This window comes from Eschrichtius robustus, chromosome 6 (assembly GCF_028021215.1).
Source record: "Eschrichtius robustus isolate mEscRob2 chromosome 6, mEscRob2.pri, whole genome shotgun sequence".
Lineage (NCBI taxonomy): Eukaryota > Metazoa > Chordata > Mammalia > Artiodactyla > Eschrichtiidae > Eschrichtius > Eschrichtius robustus.
In genome coordinates, this window is record NC_090829.1 from 137,985,716 (window position 1) to 138,004,868 (window position 19,153).

Consider the following 19,153-nt stretch of genomic DNA (forward strand, 5'->3'; position numbering starts at 1 on the left):
CCTCTTTGCAATGAGAATATTAAAAGAAGCCAAATTTTGAAATAGTGGAGTTTACCTTCTCTTTCCCCAACCTGAGTTCCCAATGTCTCCTTATTGCCCACACTACACAGCAATAATTCCCCATCAAGACATTCATTGCCTACATGTTGACCTTTGCTGCCCTTGATGACCCTCTCATATGGTGGTCTCTGTGCAAGTCCATCCTCACTAACCAAGATGTTCAATACCATTTCCCACTCTCAAAAGACCTGATAGCAACTACTTATCTGTCCAAAATCCCTTTGGGATAATAAGAATGAGCAATAATTCGGCATGGTGTCAGTTTATGATTTGGTGCAAAGAGGAACTTTGAGCTATAGAACCAGAGTTCAAGACCTAGCTATGGTTATATAACCTTGAGGAAGGTTTTAGCCTCAAATAACTCAAAATTTAATAAGGCAAACAAGACAGTTAAACAAAAATACAGTTGACTGCCAAATGCCCAAGAAACGTACAATAAGTCAGGGGAATCAAGAACAGGAGAGCTCATATCCAGCTGGACATGAGCTTCAGACATAGTTTCTCAGAGGAAGCCACCCCTGGTTCACAGTAAACTCATCTTTTTCTGGGGTCACACTTGAAACAAAATAGATATACCCAAAAGCTGCTCCATCTAGATATAAGAACTGGGTCCATGCAAACTCATGTCATATTGGTTTTTCTCTTGGTTCTAACCAGAGTGAGGCTCATCATGTGACCATACTGGAGTCATTCTGACATAAGTAGCCATGGACAAGAACTGTCATCATGGTCCTTTGAAACTAGTCTTGTAACATCTCAAGATATGTGTGAGGGGTATATGCGTGTGAGTAGATGGGGACAAGTGTATATGCAGGATTACATATGATTTTTGCCTCAAGCTAACTAGGTAGCTTTCCTGTCTATCAGTAAATAAGGGCATATTGAGTATTTGTTATGGGTCAAGCCCCATGATGAGGATGTGGCTGCAAACACAGAGCCAGTCCCTGCCCTTCAGGAGCTTAGAGTCAAAATGACCATAGAGACATTTACAAATAATGACTAGTGTAGACTAAAATATAGTTGCAAGTTTAAAACTAAAATTTACACAGCTTCCAGACAGTGATTCCTCTTCTTTGCTACAGTTCTATGACCTGCTGTTACAATGAAGAGGATTATGACTCTTGTCCTCATATTGAGTGGTGTGGCCAATGCCTGTCTTGGTTCCATGAAGACAGCCCTGTCTCTTCAGCATGGAGTCCTCACTTATTCCATGGAACCATTCTATTAAGCAGTGGTTCTTAGCCTACAAGGATCACCTGGGGGGGCTAAAGTGCAGATACCTGACCTCACCCGGAAATTCTGATTCAGACTCTGGCTGGGATAGTCTAATTATATTTGAAAATCCCACCTGAGTGGTTCTAAAGCAAACAGGTATGTGAACTGCCCTGAGAAACCCTGTGACCTAGAGGTGAATGAACTAAAAACTCCAATTTTCCTTAACCAGACAAATTGAGAACATAATTCAATTGATATGCTACATCCACTTCAGAATGTTTCAAAAACATGCACAAACATCCACATACCTTCTCTTGCCTCCAAAAGACACTAAGAGGCAAACTATTCTGAAAATAGAAGAAAGTTAACAATCCTAAGATTTGAACTCTTGGTAAAGAGCTGTGTTAGTATATAACTTCAATACATGCTCCAGACTAACAAAAAGGATTATTCACCTATCATTTAATTTTTTTAAATATTCATTGGTAAACCTCTCTTTTGGGCAGCATGAATAAATACCTAAAGGTAAGAAATATGCCAAACCAAAAACTAAATTCTGACAACAATTCATGATAGAAATAAAGTCAGCTCCAAAATCTGAGATAAACCACAGATAAAAGACAGGTTTTTCACTGTGACCTTCAAATCAATTCTTTGGTTTTCTTTTATCATTTTGGTTTTCTTTTACAACTGGAAAAATGACTGTATTTTCACTAAATCTAATTTTTCTGTTTCACATAACATCGATTTAAAGGCAATGTTATCAATAGGAACTTCCAAAGCCATAATTCTGTTGAGACCAAGATACACAGTTTATGAGCAAAGATCAGCAAATTATTTTAGAAAAAGACATCAAGGCTTGGGATAAGCCCAGAATGATGTGAAATGAGGAGGGCAGGCAGGAAGAGTAAGAATAGGAAAGATGTATTCTTCAAAATTCTACTGAGGTTTTTTTTTAATTCATAAAAGGGTAACTTTATGGGAAAACTTTGCAAAGAAATTAATGATAATAAAACAGCTGAACAGCATGGCAGGCATTGAAAGACTTGAAAATGAATGAATGAATAAATGCACGAACAAATAAGAAATTGAATCAATGAACTGTTGTGCAAATCCCTTGGGGCCTGATACAGTGAGCTGTGTTAGGAAAACAGGTTGAATAAAATATAGTCCATGTCTCTAAGGCACTCACCACCTAGCCAACAAAGTCACAGACATCTATCTCTACAATTAGGCATAATACAGAAAGATGTGTGATACACCAGTCTTATGAAATAGTGATTCAGGAACAATGAGGGTAGCGTGATGAATTCTCCTGAGGACTGTAATCAGGGTGGCCTTATGGGGAGGTGAGTGTTTTGCAGACTTTGGGTCTCAGCAAGTCTCCGGGTGAAGGCATTACTAGCTTGAGAGAGTCTAATTTGTGCAGAGTTTCCCCTTGGGTCCTCTGCTTGACTCTCATTACACACTTCATGTGCACATGTTCAGCTACTATCTGTATGCTTATGACTCCCAAAACTATGTCTTCAGACAAAAACCTCCTGCCTGGGTTTCAGAATCACATCCAAATTGCCTCCTGAATAACCTACAGACTCCTCAAATTCATTATATCTAAATCTAAACACTTTAACTTTTCCCCCCTCTCTACCCTCAACCCCATCCTCTCCTATTTGCTTTCTCAATGAAAGATGTAGCCACTCATAGCCTGAGACAGAAATTATGCATAATCCCAGATTCTCCCCTTCCCTACATCCCAGTCACTAAGCCCTGCCGCTTCCACTTAAAAATCTCACCCTCCTCTCATTCTTCCACAGCCATAGTCTTAGCTGATACTCTTATCATGTTTTACCTTGTATCCATGTCTTTATTTTTATTCCCTTCCAGTTCATCCTCCACTGCCAGAGGGACGGACTGTAGCTGACAGTGACTTTGTTTTTCTGATTAATATCTTACAGTGGTGACTGAGCACTTCAGGGTAAATCCCACTTTCCTCATGAACTGGGTCCTCTCACCCTACCATCCTTTTCCCCACTGCCCCCAACAGGTACTCAGAGCTCTGACCATATGGCACTTCATCTTGTGCCTTGACCTAGACTGTTTTCTCTGGCCTGAGCATCCTTACCTTCCCTTTAACTGACCACCTTCCCTGCCTGTCTAGCTTCTGCTCAGCCCAGTGACCTTTCCCCTTCCTTTGGGAGGCATCTCTGATCCTCATCTCTGATCCTCTGGCCCCTAGCTCCCTGTGCCAGTCTCTAGTGGAGGACTTCCACACTAGTTGGTATTGGTTGGAATATTTGTCTACATCTCCCAAGCTGACTGTGGAAGGTTGAGGGCAGGACTTTGTTCTGTTCATCTTTATATCCCTCATGTCTAGCATGAAGCTCATCACATAAGAAAAACGCAACTATTTGCGAATTATCTTAATTAACTAAAACCTTTCTCTGAGCTTCGTAATTGTTGACATTCAAGAATGAATAGTTGAAAACCTCAGAAAGCATATGACTAGTAAACAAACTTTCCTTCTCAAAAATAAACTGCCAACAACAAAAACTACATCCTCAAGTTATGCAAGTATCATATTTAAAAAAACTGATTGGATATTGAAAATTTGGGTCAACCAGTTGTTTTCTTCTAAATTGTGCCAAATAACTGATCTGGTAGTTACTATTGTTTAAACCATTATATTATCTGACACTTTCGAGACAGCTGAGTTAGTGGGGCAGTTGCTTAAGTTCACGTAGGTTCAATCTGTGTGACGTGTTAGCAGATTTCACTGAGTTACTGCAACTCAATCCCTCAAACGCTTTTTTGAGCATCTACTTTACGATTGGCATAGATGCTATATCAATGCTTCTCCAAGTTATCCCATGGACCACCTTCATCTAAATAACCTGAGGGTCTTGTTAAAATGCAGATTCTTACACTCCACGCAAGAAGTCTTAAACCAGATACCCTAGAAGCAGTGTCTGCTTCATCTTTAAAAAGTCCACCCTATAAATATTTATTCAAACCAAAGTTTGAGAGCCATTGGTCTACACTTTGGACAGTCCAACAGAAAGTGGAAGAAAAGGATGAGGGAGTGGAGGGATGAGGGAGTGAGGGAGGTCAATTGGGAAGAGACGGCAATATATTAAGATATAGGGTCAGCTGCTGTGAGAAGGAGACCCAAGATAAGAAGAGTTTGTTTCTGTTTCACATAATGGTCTGAGTATAGGCAGTCCAGGGCTCATGTGAAGGCATCAAGGCATCAGGGACCCAGGATTCTTCTACCTTGGTGCCCTATCATTCTGAGAGCCTTTCTCTCATCTGCATGGTCTAAGATGGTTCATTACCTCACCCTCATTCCAATAAGGCGAGACGGAAAGGAAAAGCGTGCCTCCCCTTAAAGGCACAAGCCAGAAGGTGCACTCACAACACCTGTTTATATTCCAGGACACACCCATGTAGCTTCATCCAACTACAAAGGAGACTGAGAAGTGAATTGGGGTGGGAAGAAGTCCATGTACCCCACTAAAAATTGTTCTATAAGAATTGAGTAAAGGGGAAATAGATAATGAGGTCAACTTGCAATTTTTGTCACCTAAGAAAAAGATGAAGAGGAGAGAGGGGTAAGAGCTGGAGAGGAGGTGGACGGGAAGGAAAAACCATAAAACCAATTGTCAATTCTCCAAAACATTCTCCATCCTCCAACCCCCAACCCCCATCCAAATACATGCACTTAGAGCCTGGTGTTCCTGATTTTCTGAGCTTCTTTAATCAAGATAGTTGTATTCAGTTTCACTCATACCTCTCTTCTAGCCTTGGCCTTAGACATTGACTTTGCTTGACAATAATCTTCTGCCAATGTTTCCAATATCACTGGCATAATGGGCTACAGGCACAAGCGGCTTATCCAGGTTCTCTGCTTTATATTAAAAGTCATGGGTTTGGGCTTCCCTGGTGGTGCAGTGGTTAAGAATCCGCCTGCCAATGCAGGGGACACCGGTTCGAGCCCTGGTCCGTGAAGATCCCACATGCCGCGGAGCAACTAAGCCCGTGCGCCACAACTACTGAGCCTATGCTCTAGAGCCCGTGAGCCACAACTACTGAGCCCGCATGCCACAACTACTGAAGCTTGCGCGCCTAGAGCCTGTGCTCCGCAACAAGAGAAGCCGCCACAATGAGAAGCCCGCACACTGCAACGAAGAGTAGCCCCCGTTCGCCGCAACTAGAGAAAGCCCGTGCACAGCAACGAAGACCCAATGCAGCCAAAGAAAAATAAAATAAATAAATTTATTAAAAAAAAAAAAAAAGTCATGGGCTTGCGGATGAATTTTAAGCAGCACCATTTCCTCACTTTTGGTTAAAGATGGCACTGTTTGATCAGTCCAAACACGGCACTCTTTCTCTGTGAATAGTGCCCCTGAAATTGGGCAATGCTGTGACCCTTGTGCTTGCTGAATTGAATTTCCAAGTGAATATTCATCTCAGCTTTCACGTGGAAACCGCACTTTGGTTTGTAGTCCGGCTGCTGGAGAAACTCTAAAACGTGAAGGGACAGGCAGCTTTGGTGTTATTCCTACACTCAGGGTATCTTTCCCGCGGAGTAAGAACCGCCGTGGCCTCGGGCCCAGAATGCTGACCTGCGAAGAACAGCCCCTCCAGCCTTTCAGGAGCCTAAGATGAACTGCGTGACACCCATTCCATAGATCAGACAGCAGGTCAGATCTTACTGCTTTTGTACAACAGCCATTATGTGATTTACAGAGCAAAGAATGGATACAATACAATCCTCAGAGTACGTTACAAAGTTAGAGGGTATTTCTAAGCATGAAAATATGCAACATTTCAGGAGGTAATGTCATAAAAAGAGGCATCAGACCAATAGATCACTGTCTCCATTCAACTGTCATTGCTAAAAATACCTTTAGCTCTCATTTCTGAGAGTGAGAAACTCTAGAAGTTACATTCACGTTTTTAGGAGGCCATATGTAACCTAACTTTTCCAAAACTGAACTTGAATATAATCTAGTTAGAATTACATCCCCTAGGACATTTCAGTATAGGTTCAGATTCACAAAGCAAAGGAAAAGATAATGTGGTTTTATTCCAAAGCACAGGCTTAAACACATGGCAACACTCATCATTCTCAAAATTCCCAATTGCTTCATTTGCTCCCAATCGTCAAGTGGCTTCTATCAGAAAATTACATGCAGTCAGAAAATTACAGGAGGCCTGCTTCTTAGGGAGTAATGATCCATTCATCTGATAATTTGCTAAGTGCTTACTCTCTCTACTTGTCATTTTTTCCTTCTTGGTTAGCACATCATGCAAATTGTGACAAGAGATAAAGAAATGGAAACACTCGTAGAAAAACAGGCAAAATAAGGACAAAAAAAGTAAGATACAAAATGTCTTTAAAAATAAACTTAATATTTTTAAAACTGCTTTTCATGAAAAACACTAGCAGAGAAATTTAAATGTACTAGTGTAGTCCCTCGGACACTGATTTTCAGATGGTGACGCCATATGGCCCCCATCACTGGAATTGATCCCACTGAACGTGGATGCTGGGGACATCCAAGGACAACTCCAAGTAGCCATCGGGCTGTGGACAAATCCACTCTGTCCCCAGAGACTTCTGTAAGATTCCAACCTGGTCTTTAAATGTGTGTATATAAGCAACACTGATCTGCAGGCTATTGTTTTATAGGTGAATCCTTGCATTTCATTGTTCTGAGGTTGATATTCTCATTGGTTAGCTATTCTTGCCAGTTTTTACTTCCTTGTTGGTCACTTTTCAGTGTTCACCAGAACCTGGGGCAGTAGCAGTGGAAACCAAGGAGCTGCCCTGCATTACCCTGTTGCTATGCCTGCTACAACGTGGTGATGAGAAGGCTGGAACTGAAAGCCAAGGAGACTTTCCACTACGAAATGCAAGATAAGCATAGGGACGGCCTCATGTGCCTGGGGAGTGTAGCCAATTCTAATATGTCCACAAAGCATCCATGCCAGGTGATCTCAAGTTGTGAAAACCAGGCAGATTTTTACTGTGCTTAATGTATTATAATAGCCAGGATTTTAAATATGTCAGCTCTTTTTGGTGTGATTTAATACAGCTTACTTGAAAGGAAAAATAAAAAAACTATATGAACAGTTTCCAGCCGTCGGCTCTAATTTCCCACGACGGCCCATGACAAGGAACTCGCAACACTATGGAACAGACTTGACTGGATCAGAAAAGGGCTGATTGGAATTTGTGCTCACTCTTCTTTTCCTCCTCACCCTTTCTCAACATTCCTAAGAAACATATCCAATTTTCAGGCCAAGCAGGATGGCAAAAATGACATTTACACTGGATGGCATCTAAAAATATTTTATACCAATTTCAACATTCTAGGAGAATAACTGTATGATATTCCAATATTAACAGAAGAAAGGAAAGATTTTTTCAAAGATGGCTATCTGCTCATGCTCTATGTATTATTTCCTGTCTTGGATGAAATTTTTCCATTCTTCTCATGAAACCAGTTAGTTATAAACCTGGAAAGTCATCTGACGTTGCGTTTTAATGAATTTCTCTATTTCTCTTTTGAATTCTTAGGGAAGAAGAGAGTACAGCACAGAGAAGTATTCACTCTGTAGGATATAAGATCAGAAAAGCAAGCCCATGATCTATTCACTGTTGAGTACCTAGCTCATTACCTGGCACATGACAATTGCTTAATAAATTTTTTGCTGTATGTTAAATGACTCTTTCCATGGGTAAGTCACTGTTTTTCTGCCACTCCCCAATACTCAAGGCTCTAACAAAGATCTTTTTAAAGATACCATGATTTTTATTCTAGAGTTTTCCATCACAACTTTTCTTCTTCTCACTAGTAGCTTTCTCTTACACACCCAAAGGTCAGCTGTCTCTTGAACCCAAAGTTTCAGCTTAATTACGGAACACAAGGGCTTTGAAGTCAGACAGACATGTTCAACCACGTGGTTCTGTCACTTACCTAGTGTGGTCCATCAAACTGCTTAATTTCTCTGAGTCTCATTTTCCCCACCTGTAAAGCATTAAAATTATTTCAGAAGGTTATCTATAGATTAAATGAAATAATATGTATAAAACAGCAAAGTGCCTGACACACAATAGCCTATTTATGATGACTACTTTGGTAATACTAGTATCATTATTATTATCAACATGAAACTTCAGAATAATCCTGTAACATGCCTTATAAGTTAAATACTGTCACATATCTAACTGAGAAGTTTTCTTGTTCATAAACTATATAAACTGGGTCTTTTTTTTACTGTATAATATCAAAGGAAAGTTGCCTTAGTTTTTGTGCTGTCCAGGGAAAGATAAATACTAAACTATGCTATTTCTTGGATGCAAATTTCTCTAGAGCTTTCTTAAGTAGTCTATACAATGCTTTAATGGTATCACAAACTAGCTGTAATTTTCCCAAAGTCAAACAGCCTGTCAGTGACCACAAAATACAATGGAGAAAATAGTATACATCCATATGAATTATCATTGAAATAAATGTAGAGAGTGTGGAGAGATAAGATCAGATGCTCTTCTAGAAGTTTCCTTGCCCCACATATCTACTTTTCACCTTGTGGCATAGTTAAAGTGATACACACAAGTTTAAGAAGCTCAGCAGAGACTCCTTTACGTCAAGCACCATGGGTAGCTAAAAAGGAAATGGGTTGTTCACCTCAAAGAACTTGAGAAGAGATTAATACAGCAAACAAAGAGGTAGAACCACCTGTCAATACATGAACAGCATGTAGGAAGTGCATCACCACATATGAGCAGTGGATAAAAACTTGAAAGGAAAGGATAGTAGAGTGCTTTATGCTTTAGGCCACTACTCCGAATTAAATGACTGAACTACAATGGTTTGAGCTAATCTAAAATCAATAACAATTGGCAGGTGTATCTAGGTTCTGAAAATCAGAGGTGAGATGGCATACATCTCATTTTCTCTCTTCCTCTACTCCCAGGTCCCACTGACAGGAAAATGAGCCCCAGTCAGCTCATCCACTCATGTGCTTTCAGCCAGCACCTGAATAACTGTGAATGGTCCTCAAGTTTATTTTTGATGTCTCTCCTTCGAGCCAGTTCCATTAAATGCTTATTTCCTTTTGGCTGTTTCACAAAGACCTTATACCATCATAAGCAAATCCTATAGTCATTTTTTTAAATTTAGGTTAAATCTTAATTGTGTGTAACTTGTGAACGAGTCTGTAATTTGTGGTCTGAATAGTTAGCCAGCTGCAATTAACTGAGGTCTTCTTGTTAAATTTTATAGTGTCAAAGCCTCCTAAACGTGTCTACAAATGTATTCATCCTTTCATCTTACATTCATCTTTCCTAAACCAACTATTACCAGCAGGAATATCATAACCTTCGTGCTTCCTAAAGTTTGCAATTCTGGTTTCATCTTCAACTCCTCCTCATATTTGGGGCTGGAGGATGGAAGTTTGGGGGAAGCAATCCATGTCCTTTACAGTCTACAAGCTCAAAAAGGCTGAGCTAGGAAGCATCCATTGTGGCCTGAGCATTCCCTACAAAAGGCCCTCAGGATAGCTCAGAGATGAGAGAGGGCAAAGACGGAAGCCTTGGCTGCCTTCTAAATCCACACATGCCTGCATCCCACCCTTTAAAGGCATAAGGATTCATTCATTCTTACTTACAGCTCAGAAACAGTAATTGAGCAGCTACAAGTGCCAAGCACTGCTTTGCTTTGGATGATGGAGATGAAGTGGTGAACAAAACCTGCCCTCATGGGGCTTGCATTCTAGAGGGGTCTGTTTCTTGGTAGTGAGAAAAAGGAGTAAAACTAACAGACCTTACAGTTGGGGTACAATTTTTTTTCAATCTTTCTAAAAGTTCTTAATTGCCAATCTAATTTCTAAGCCAAATTTCACTCCTTCTGTGCAAAATGGCATAGCCAGTCTGACCACCAAATACCAAGGGGCTTTCTTGACTATTCAAGCACACTGTTGGCCAAAGAAAGCAGGCTGCTCCGAAATGACATGGCAAAACATGTAGAGTAATTTTAATCAATTCGTTCAGCCAATTTTAAAGGTATTTATCATGAAGTAGCACAGTCTTGCTAAAATATTTCTTTAAACACAAAGAGTGCTTTGTTTCTAAACATTCGAGAAATAAAGGGAGCACCCAGACACCGTGCCTGTTTTGTAAGTTAAAGTGAAAAAATACGACACTGAAATTCGTAGTTGATATCTCTTCAGAAGAGAAATTCATCAGCAAGGTAATAATTCCCAGTAGTTATACAAAGAAACCACAGTCTTCAGGAAAACCACATAACGGAGAATGGAATACTGGGAGCAGCCCACATAATTACTCATGATAGATAACTGTATTAAAAATTAAATATAAATTATTGTGAGCATTATACTTTTGGCACCAGATGAAAAAAGTGCTTTATGTTACTTAAAAGTTTCAATAACTGCCCTAAATTTGGCTCTGTTGAAAGTAAGCCTACCCTGAGTAAATATAAAGTGTTTATTATTTGAAGCATTGCTTTCAATACAATTGTAAGTTTAAAAAGATCTCTTGAATTTGCTAAAAGTTTCTATATGACATTGATATTTCTTAAAAGTACTAAAAATGGAGACAAAGAGGTGAATTTTAAACAGGGCCTTAAGGAAGATTATTTTAGTATATGAAAATATCTCACAGAAATGCAATAAAACACAAAAATCAATTCCAGATGATTTTTAATCTAAATATAAGAGGGAAAAAATAAATCTTTGAAAAAAAATAAGAGAACGTCTTCATGACCTTGGAGTAGGCAAAGATTCCTTAAATAGCACAAAAAAATAAAAAATAAAAACTAACCTTTAACGGAAAAAAAGATGAATTAAATTATATTAAAATTAGGAATTTCTATTCATTACTATTAAGAAAATGAAAAGGCAACCCACAGAGTGGGAAAAGATGCTTACAACAAAAACTCCAACAAGAGGAGACCTTCAAGATGGTGGAGGAGTAAGATGTGGAGATCACCTTCCTCCCCAAAGATACATCAGAAATGCATCTACATGTGGAACAACACCTACAGAACACCTACTGAACGCTGGCAGAAGACCTCAGACTTCCCAAAAGGCAAGAAACTCCCCACGTACCTGGGTAGAGCAAAAGAAAAAAGAAAAAACAGAGACAAAAGAATAGAGACAGGACCTGCACCTCTGGGAGGGAGCTGTGAAGCAGAAGTTTCCACACACTAGGAAGCCCTTTCACTGGCAGAGGCAGGGGGTGGCGGGGGGAAGCTTCAGAGCCACGGAGGAGAGCACAGCAATAGGGGTGCAGAGGGCAAAGTGGAGAGATTCCCACACAGAGGATCGGTGCTGACCAGCACTCAGCAGCCCGAGAGGCTTGTCTGCTCACCCGCCGGGGTGGGCAGGGGCTGGGAGCTGAGGCTCAGGCTTCAGAGGTCGGATCGCAGGGAGAGGACTGGGGTTGGCGGCGTGAACACAGCCTGAAGGGGCTAGTGCACCACAGCTAGCCAGGAGGGAGTCCAGGGAAAAGTCTGGACCTGCCTAAGAGGCAAGAGACCACTGTTTCGGGGTGCGCGAGGAGAGGGGATTCAGAGCGCCGCCTAAACGAGCTCCAGAGACGGGCGTGAGCTGCGGCTATCAGCGTGGACCCCAGAGACGGGCATGAGATGCTAAGGCTGCTGCTGCTGCCACCAAGAAGCCTGTGTGTGAGCACAGGTCACTCTCCACATCTACCCTCCCGGGAGCCTGTGCAGCCCGCCACTGCCAGGGCCCTGTGATCCAGGGACAACTTTCCCAGGAGAACACATGGCGAGCCTCAGGCTGGTGCAACGTTACTTCGGCCTCTGCCGCCACAGGCTCGCCCCGCATTCCGTACCCCTCCCTCCCCCCGGCCTGAGTAAGCCAGAGCCCCCGAAGCAGCTGCTCCTTTAACCCCGTCCTGTCTGAGCAGGAACAGATGCCCTCAGGCAACCTACACACAGAGGCAGGGCCACGTCCAAAGCTGAACCCCAGGAGCTGTGTGAACAAAGAAGAGAAAGGGACATCTCTCCAGGCAGCCTCAGGAGCAGTGGATTAAATCTACACAATCAACTTGATGTACCCTGCATCTGTGGCATACCTGAACAGACAACGAATCAACCCAAAATTGAGGCAGTGGACTTTGAGAGCAACTGTAGACTTGGGGTTTGCTTTCTGCATCTAATTTGTTTCTGGTTTTAGGTTTATCTAAGTTTAGTATTTAGAGTTTATTATCATTGGTAGATTTGTTTATTGATTTGGTAGCTCTCTTCCTCCTTTATTTTTACATATAGATATATATATATATATATTCCTTTTTCTCCTTTTGTGAGTGTTTATGTGTATACTTCTTTCTGTGATTTTGTCTGTGTACCTTTCCTTTTACCATTTGTCCTAGGGTTCTGTATGTCCGTTTTTTTGTTTGTTTGTTTTTTTGGGTGTTTTTTTTTTTTTTTTGGATAGTTTTTAGTGCTTGTTATCATTGGTGGATTTGTTTTTTGGTTTTGTTGCTCCCTTCTTTCTTTCTTTCTTTTTTTTTCTTTTTTTATTACTTTTTAATTTTTTTATTTTTAATAATTTTTTGAATTTTTTATTTTAATAACTTTATTTTATTTTATTTTTTTCTTTCTTTCTTTCCTTTTTTCTCACTTTTCTTCTGAGCCGTGTGGCTGACAGGGTCTTGGTGCTCTGGCCGGGTGTCAGGCATGTGCTTCTGAAGTGGGAGAGCCAAGTTCAGGACATTAGTCCACCAGAGACCTACCAGCTCCATGTAATATCAAACGGCGAAAGATCTCCCACAGATCTCCATCTCAATGCTAAGACCCAGCTCCACTCAATAACCAGCAAGCTCCAGTGCTGAACACCCTATGCCAAACAACTAGCAAGACAGGAACACAACCCCACCCATGAGCAGAGAGGCATACTAAGCTCACAGACACCCCAAAACACAGCACCATACGTGGCCCTACCCACCAGAAGGACAAGATCCAGCCCCACCCACCAGAACACAGGCACCAGTCCCCCTCACCAGGAAGCCTATATAACCCACTGAACCAAACTTAGCCACTAGGGGCAGACACCAAAAACAACAGGAACTACGAACCTGCAGCCTGCGAAAAGGAGACCCCAAACACAGCAAGTTAAGCAAAATGAGAAGACAGAGAAACACGCAGCAGATGAAGGAGCAAGGTAAAAACCCACCAGACTAAACAAATGAAGAGGAAATAGGCAGTCTACCTGAAAAAGAATTCAGAATAATGATAGTAAAGATGATCCAAAATCTTGGAAAGAGGATGGAGAAAATACAAGAAACGATTAACAAGGACCTAGAAGAACTAAAGAGCAAACAAACAATGATGAACAACACAAAAAATGAGATTAAAAATTCTCTACAAGGAATCAATACCAGAATAACTGAGGCAGAAGAACAGATAAGTGACCTGGAAGATAAAAGAGTGGAAATAACTACCACAGAGCAGAATTAAGAAAAAAGAAAATAAAGAATTGAGGACACTCTCACAGACCTCTGGGACAACATTAAATGCGCCAACATTTGAATTATATGGGTCGCAAAAGAAGAAGAGAAAAAGAAAGGGACTGAGAAAATATTTGAAGAGATTATAGTTCAACACTTCCCTAATATGGGAAAGGAAACAGTCAAAAATCCAGGAAGCGCAGAGAGTCCCATACAGGATAAATTCAAGCAGAAACACGCCAAGACACATACTAATCAAACTATCATAAATTAAATACAAAGAAAAAATATTAGAAGCAGCAAGGGAAAAAACAGCAAATAACATACAAGGGAATCCCTATAAGGTTAACAGCGGATCTTTCAGCAGAAACTCTGCAAGCCAGAAGGGAGTGGCAGGACATATTTAAAGTGATAAAAGGGAAAAACCTACAACCAAGATTACTCTACCCAGCAAGGATCTCATTCAGATTCTATGGAGAAATTAAAACCTTTACAGAGAAGCAAAAGCTAAGAGAATTCAGCACCACCAAACCAGCTTTACAATAAATGCTAAAGGAACTTCTCTAGGCAGGAAACACAAGAAAAGGAAAAGCCCTACAATAACAAAACCAAAACAGTTAAGAAAATGGTAATAGGAATATACATATCGATAATAACCTTGAATGTAAATGGATTAAATGCTCCAACCAAAAGACATAGACTGGCTGAATGGATACAAAATCAAGACCCATATATATGCTGTCTACAAGAGACCCACTTCAGACCTAGGGACACATACAGACGGAAAGTGAGGGGATGGAAAAAGATATGCCATGCGAAAGGAAATCAAAAGAAAGCTGGAGTAACAATTCTCATATCAGACAAAATAGACTGTAAAATAAAGACTCTTACAAGAGACAAAGAGGGACACTACATAATGATCAAGGGATCAATCCAAGAAGAAGATATAAAAATTGTAAATATTTATGCACCCAACATAGGAGCACCTCAATACATAAGGCAAATGGTAAGAGCCATAAAAGGGGAAATTGACAGTAACACAATCATAGTAGGGGACTTTAACACCCCACTTTCACCAATGGACAGATCATCCAAAATGAAAATCAATAAGGAAACACAAGCTTTAAATGATACATTAAACAAGATGGACTTAATTGATATTTATAGAAAGTTCCATCCAAAAACAACAGAATACACTTTATTCTCAAGTGCTCATGGAACATTCTCCAGGATAGATCATATCTTGGGTCACAAATCAACCCTTGGTAAACTTAAGAAAATTGAAATCGTATCAAGTATCTTTTCCGACCACAACGCTATGAGACTAGGTATCAATTACAGGAAAAAATCTGTAAAAAATACAAACACATGGAGGCTAAACAATACATTACTAAATAATCAAGAGATCACTGAAGAAATCAAAGAGGAAATCAAAAAATACCTAGAAACAAAAGACAACGAAAACACGACGACCCAAAACCTATGGGATGCAGCAAAAGCAATTCTAAGAGGGAAGTTTATAGCAATACAATCCTACCTCAAGAAACAAGAAACATCTCAAATAAACACCTAACCTTACACCTAAAGCAGTTAGAGAAAGAAGAACAAAAAAAAAACCCCAAAGTTAGCAGAAGGAAAGAAATCATAAAGATCAGATGAGAAATAAATGAAAAAGAAATGAAGGAAACAATAGCAAAGATCAATAACACTAAAAGCTGATTCTTTGAGAAGATAAACAAAATTGATAAACCATTAGCCAGACTTATCAAGAAAAAAAGGGAGAAGACTCAAATCAATAGAATTAGAAATGAAAAAGGAGAAGTAACAACTGATACTGCAGAAATACAAATGATCATGAGAGATTACTACAAGCAACAATATGCCAATAAAATGGACAACCTAGAAGAAATGAACAAATTCTTAGAAAAGTACAGCCTTCTGAGACTGAACCAGGAAGAAATAGAAAATAAAAACTGACCAATCACAAGCACTGAAATTGAGACTGTGATTAAAAATCTTCCAACAAACAAAAGCCCAGGACCAGATGGCTTCACAGGCGAATTCTATCAAACATTTAGAGAACAGCTAACACCTATCCTCCTCAAACTCTTCCAAATATAGCAGAGGGAGGAACACTCCCAAACTCACTCTATGAGGCCACCATCACCCTGATACCAAAACCAGACAAAGATGTCACAAAGAAAGAAAACTTTCTTAGGCCAATATCACTGATGAACATGATGCAAAAGTCCTCAACAAAATACTAGCAAACAGAATCCAACAGCACATTAAAAGAATCATACACCAGGATCAAGTGGGGTTTATCCCAGGAATGCAAGGATTCTTCAAAATACGCAAATCAATCAATGTGGTAAACCATATTAACAAATTGAAGGAGAAAAACCAAATGATCATCTCAACAGATGCAAAAAAAGCTTTTGACAAAATTCAACACCCATTTATGATAAAAACCCTCCAGAAAGTAGGCATAGAGGGAACTTACCTCAACATAATAAGGGCCATATATGACAGACCCACAGCCAACATCATTCTCAATGGTGAAAAACCATTTGGTGGAAACCATTTCCTCTAAGACCAGGAAAGGACAAGGTTGCCCACCCTCACCACTATTATTCAACACAGCTTTGGAAGTTTTAGCCATAGCAATCAGAGAAGAAAAAGAAATAAAAGGAATCCAAATCAGAAAAGAAGAAGTAAAGCTGTCACTGTTTGCAGAGGACATGATACTATACATAGAGAATTCTAAAGACGCTACCAGAAAACTACTAGAGCTAATCAATGAATTTGGTAAAGTAGCAGGATACACAATTAATGCACAGAAATCTCTTGCAATCCTATACACTGATGATGAAAAATCTGAAAGAGAAATTAAGGAAACACTCCCATTTACCACTGCAACAAAAAGAATAAAATACCTAGGAATAAACCTACCTAAGGAGACAAAAGACTGCACGCAGAAAACTATAAGACACTGATGAAAGAAATTAAAGACAATACAAACAGATGGAGAGATAAACCATGTTCTTGGATTGGAAGAATCAACATTGTGAAAATGACTATACTACCCAAAGCAAACTACAAATTCAATGCAATCCCTATCAGACTACCAATGGCATTTTTCACAGAACTAGAACAAAAACTTTCACAATTTGTATGGAAACACAAAAGACCCTGAATAGCCAAAGCAATCTTGAGAAAGAAAAATGGAGCTGGAGGAATCAGGCTCCCTGACTTCAGAGTATACTACAAAGCCACAGTAATCAAGACAGTATGGTACTGGCACAAAAAGAGAAATATAGATCAATGGAACAGGATAGAAAGCCCAGAGATAAACCCACATACATATGGTCACCTTATTTTTGATAAAGGAGGGAAGAATATACAATGGAGAAAAGACAGCCTCTTCAGTAAGTGGTGCTGGGAAAACTGAACAGCTACATGTAAAAGAATGAAATTAGAACACTCCCTCACACCATACACAAAAATAAATTAAAAATGGGTTAGAGACCTAAATGTAAGACCAGACACTATAAAACTCTTTGAGGAAAACATAGGAAAAACACTCTTTGACATAAACCACAGCAAGATCTTTTTTGACCCGCCTCCTAGAGTAATGGAAATAAAAACAAAAATAAACAAATTGGACCTACTTAAACTTCAAAGCTTTAGCACAGCAAAGGAGACCATAAACAAGACGAAAAGACGACCCTCAGAATGGGAGAAAATATTTGCTAATGTAACAACAGACAAAGGATTAATCTCTAAAATATACAAACAGCTCGTGGAGCTCAATATCAAAAAAACAAACAATTCAATTAAAAAATGGGCAGAAGACCTAAATAGACATTTCCCCAAAGAAGACATACAGATGGCCAGGAGGCACATGAAAATATGCTCAACATCATTAATTATTAGAGAAATGCAAATCAAAACTACAATGAGATATCACCTCACACCAGTCAGAATGGCCATTAAGAAAAAATCTGGAAAGGGTGTGATGAAAAGTGAACTCTCCTGCACTGCTGGTGGGAATGTAAATTGATACAGCCACTGTGGAGAACAGTATGGATGTTCCTTAAAAAACTAAAAATAGATAGAACTACCATATGACCCAGCAATCCCACTATTGGGCATATACCCTGAGAAAACCATAATTCAAAAAGAGACATGTACCACAATGTTCACTGCAGCACTATTTACAATAGCCAGGACATGGAAGCAACCTAAGTGTCCATCAACAGATGAATGGATAAAGAAGATGTGGCACATATATACAATGGAATGTTACTCAGCCATAAAAAGAAACGAAATTGAGTTATTTGTAGTGAGGTGGATGGACCTAGAGTCTGTCATTCAGAGTGAAGTAAGTTAGCAAGAGAAAAACAAACACCGTATGCTAACACATATATATGGAATCTAAAAAACAGAAAAAAAAAAAAAGGTCATGAAGAACCTAGGGGCAGGATGGGAATAAAGACGCAGACCTACTACAGAATGGACTTGAGGACACGGGGAGGGGGTAGGGTAAGCTGGGACAAAGTGAGAGAGTGGCATGTACATATATACACTACCAAACGTAAAATAGATAGCTAGTGGGAAGCAGCCGCATAGCACAGGGAGATCAGCTCAGTGCTTTGTGACCACCTAGAGGGGTGGGATAGGGAGGGTGGGAGGGAGGAAGATGGGAGAGGGAAGAGATATGGGAATATATGTATATGTATAGCTGACTCACTTTGTTATAAAGCAGAAACTAACACACCATTGTAAAGCAATTATACTCCAATAAAGATGTTAAAAAAAGAAAAGGATAGTCAATCAACAATTGAAATTCACTATGAACAACATAAAAAAAAAAAACTCCTACAAACAACGGATGCCCAGAATAAATAAAGAATTCCTAGGTCTCAATCAGAAAGAGAAAGAAAACCCAATAGAAAAATGAGCAAAAGACTTTAACACAGACTTCACATTAAAAGATATCCAAATGGCCAATAAACTTATGGAAAGGAGCTCAACTTCATTAGCCGCTAGGGAAAGGTAAATTAAAACCACAAGAAGATAACCTTCCTTTTCAATCCGTATGGCTGAAATTTAAAAGAAGGAGGCTAATACCAAATGGAGCAACTGGCATTCTCCTATGCTGCTGGCAGGAGGGTCAACTGGTACAAATATTTTGTAAAACTGTTTGGCAGCATCTGCTAAGCAAAGGTTCTCAAAGTGTGGTCCCTGGACCAGGAGCACCAGCATCGCCTGGAACTTTTCACAAGTACAAATTCTCGGGCCTCACCCCAGACCTACTGAATCAGAAACTCCAGGCGAGTCCCAAGATCTGTGGTTGACCAAGCCCTCCTGGTAAGC

The 19,153-nt window shown here is 39.8% G+C and overlaps 1 protein-coding gene across 11 annotated transcripts in view; it reads right to left on the minus strand.

Annotated features, from left to right (window-relative positions):
- SETD4 (SET domain containing 4) overlaps positions 1-19,153 on the minus strand; it is a 423,911-nt gene that overhangs the window by 143,965 nt on the left and 260,793 nt on the right. For all 11 annotated transcript variants that reach the window (XR_011074349.1, XR_011074350.1, XR_011074348.1 and 8 more), the window contains one exon: positions 8,259-8,309. The gene's annotated coding sequence lies outside the window, so the exon portion shown is untranslated. The remainder of the gene's footprint in view (positions 1-8,258; positions 8,310-19,153) is intronic.